A 3,220-nucleotide genomic window follows, 5' to 3' on the forward strand; every position below is an offset into this window, starting at 1 on the left:
GCATCAGTGTCCTCCTTATGTGAACCGGCACAGTTCCTAAACTCCTGCACATTGCCGGGGAAACCGGGATCCAGCCTGTGCCATTGACGCAGCAGGCATTTTGGGCGGATTTCAACAGGACTGGAGCTGAAATAAATAAATAAGGGGCTGGGGAAGATGGAGGGGTGGCCCTGAGGGCAGCGGAGAGGAGAGCGGGGCCCAGACCCTGTCACAATCAGATCCGCTCTGCCTCATGAAAACCACCGTGCATTGGCCAAAATCCTGTGGTTTCGGGCCATTTGCAATGCCAGTGCTTTAACGCAGGAGCGGGGGCGGTGCTGGGTGTGGCAGAGGTGGGGGCACTGGCCGGTGCTGATGGATGCTCTGGCGCGTTGGCTCGTGCTCAGTTGCGCTCAGTTGGGGCGAACTGGTCACTTTTGCTCTCAGATTTTCCATATAACCTTTTCCAGTAGGAGACTCATAGAATCATAGACTCGTTTAGGTTGGAAAGACCTTTAAGATCATCAGGTCCAACCGTTACCCTAACCCTGCCATCCCACTCTGCTCAGCCCACATCCTGATAAATGGCAAAGAAAGATTAATTGGTGGGAATAAGTAAATCTTTTTACGTTATCGTGAAAAGGCACCGACTTTGGCATACACTGACTATCTCATGTCAACCTGAGGCCAACGCCTTGCACCACAAGTGTAAACCAAGTAGCTGCAACCGGCAACCAAACCCATTTGATCCTCAGCATCAAGGCCATTCACAGAAATAGTAATTATTTAGCTAATATGGTTCAATGTGAAGTAATTGTTTGGAATCAAACGATTTTCTTTAGCGGACAGGCCAGCTGGGGAACAACCAATCCATTAATAAGATAAACTGTCTCCTAATGCAAGGAGGAGGTGCAACCAGGCTGTAGGTGTGAGGATGTAGGTGCAACCAGGCAGTTGGCTGTGATGCAGCACCATGAAAAGATGGAGAATCATAGAATCATAGAATGTTTTCGGTGGGAAGGGACCCCAAGAGGTCACTCAGCCCAACCCCCTTGCAGGAGCAGGGACACCTTGAACCACATCAGGTTGCTCACAGCCCCGGCCAACCTGGCCTGGAATGTTCCCAGGGATGGGGCCTCCACCCCCTCTCTGGGCAACCCCTGCCAGGCTTTCACCACCCTCACTGCAAAGAATTTCTGCCTTAGATCCAGTCTAAACCCACCCTGCTTCAGTTTAAAGCCATCCCCCCTTGTCCTGTCCCAGCTGGCCCTACTAAAAAGCTTGTCCCCCCCTTTCCTCTGGGCCCCCTTGAAGCCCTGACCGGCCGCACTCAGCTCTGCCCGCAGCCTTCTCTTCTCCAGGCTGAACACCCCCAACTCTCCCAGCCTGGCCTCCTAGCAGAGGGGCTCCAGCCCTTGGAGCATTTTAGTAGCCCTCCTCTGGCCCCGCTCCAACAGGTCCATGTCCTCCTTGTGCTGAGGGCTCCAGAGCTGGACGCAGGGCTCCAACAGAGAAGTGTTTTGGTTGATGGTTTCAAACCCCTTCTGCTGGGGTCCATGTGCATCCCATTTGCCACCTCCTCCTCCAGTGCACCCACCTGGACACTTCAGGCCCATAAAAAAAAAAAGAAAAAAAGCAAAAAAAAAGGTGGAAAAGGAAGGCAGAAGTCACCCTGCAAGACGAGGGTGACATTTCCCTCGCTCTCAATTACACGGGCGCTGTTGACCGCCAGCGTAGAACGCACGCCGTGCTCTCTCAAGATTCATTGTCCTGAGGTCAGCTGGAACTTATTGTCCTTGTTGCCTTGGAAGAAGGCAAAACCGCCATCTGTAAGATTTGCTGTTAAATAATCCAAACCAGGAGTGGGACGGAGCCAGGCGGAGAAATGGAAATGTTTGGGGGCCTTGGTAGAAAATCAGTAATTTAGATAGAAGGTGCTGATGCTCGCCGGCCTGGCGCGCCCCGAGTTTGCCATTGATTGCTTCTCCTAGCGTTTAACTTCATCCTTCAAATACTACATATGCTGGAAGTTTCAAAACCAGCACTCGCCTGCTAATCTTTCCCTGGTATAAATAAATTAAACATTAAATGGAAATAATCTTTGGGTTTCCAGCTATCTTTCTTCGGGTTTGCCTCCCGGTTTAGCGCTGCCACCAGGACTTCTTCCCCATCAAAAATGCATTTGCGGTGAGGTACGTACCGAACGAGACGGGGCTGTAAAACCATTTTTAAAAAAAATTATACCTCAAATTTGTCGGATGCCCAAGGCAATGCGTTAAAAAAAAAAAAAATTCGAACAAGGTAAATAATCCAAACCAGGAGTGGGACGGAGCCAGGAGGAGAAATGGAAACGTTCGGGCGCCTTGGTAGAAAATCAGTAATTTAGATAGAAGGTGCTGATGCTCGCCGGCCTGGCGCGCCCCGAGTTTGCCATTGATTGCTTCTCCTAGCGTTTAACTTCATCCTTCAAATACTACATATGCTGGAAGTTTCAAAACCAGCGCTCGCCTGCTAATCTTTCCCTGGTATAAATAAATTAAACATTAAATGGAAATAATCTTTGGGTTTCCAGCTATCTTTCTTCGGGTTTGCCTCCCGGTTTAGCGCTGCCACCAGGACTTCTTCCCCATCAAAAATGCATTTGCGGTGAGGTACGTACCGAACGAGACGGGGCTGTAAAACCATTTTTAAAAAAAATTATACCTCAAATTTGTCGGACGCCCAAGGCAATTCGTTAAAAAAAAAAAAAATTTGAACAAGGAAAATGTTTGGGATGAAGAAAAGCCGTCGCGTTTCACAGCCGGAGCCAAGCCGGCAGGCGCCCCTCGGAGCCGGGCTCGCCGGTGGAAAAGCCGCTCGGACGCATGCACAGAGCTCTCCCCGAATGAGCTGCTGATAAATCTAATCCTGAAGGATTGGAAATGAGGTAAAAGAAATTTTGATGAAAATTATGTACATGTACTTTGACAAGCTCATAAACACTGCAGCCATGATAAGTTTTCTTATTTTTTTTTTTTTTTTTTTTTTTTTTTTTTATTTTTTTTTTTTAAGGGCTGACACAACTGTGTAAGCCCGAACTCTAATTTTTACAGCCCTGGGTTTGGAGATCTGTCATTGGGAGATATAATGGAAAGAATAATTGCTTGGTGGCTGCACAAACAGGAGATGTGTTGTCAGGCTGCAGTTTGGAGCCTGCATCTGGCTTCGGAAATGATTGATGCTGTCTCCGTGTGTGATTTGG

The sequence above is a fragment of the Egretta garzetta genome, unplaced genomic scaffold (assembly GCF_000687185.1).
Source record: "Egretta garzetta isolate BGI_Z169 unplaced genomic scaffold, ASM68718v1 scaffold152, whole genome shotgun sequence".
Taxonomy (NCBI): domain Eukaryota; kingdom Metazoa; phylum Chordata; class Aves; order Pelecaniformes; family Ardeidae; genus Egretta; species Egretta garzetta.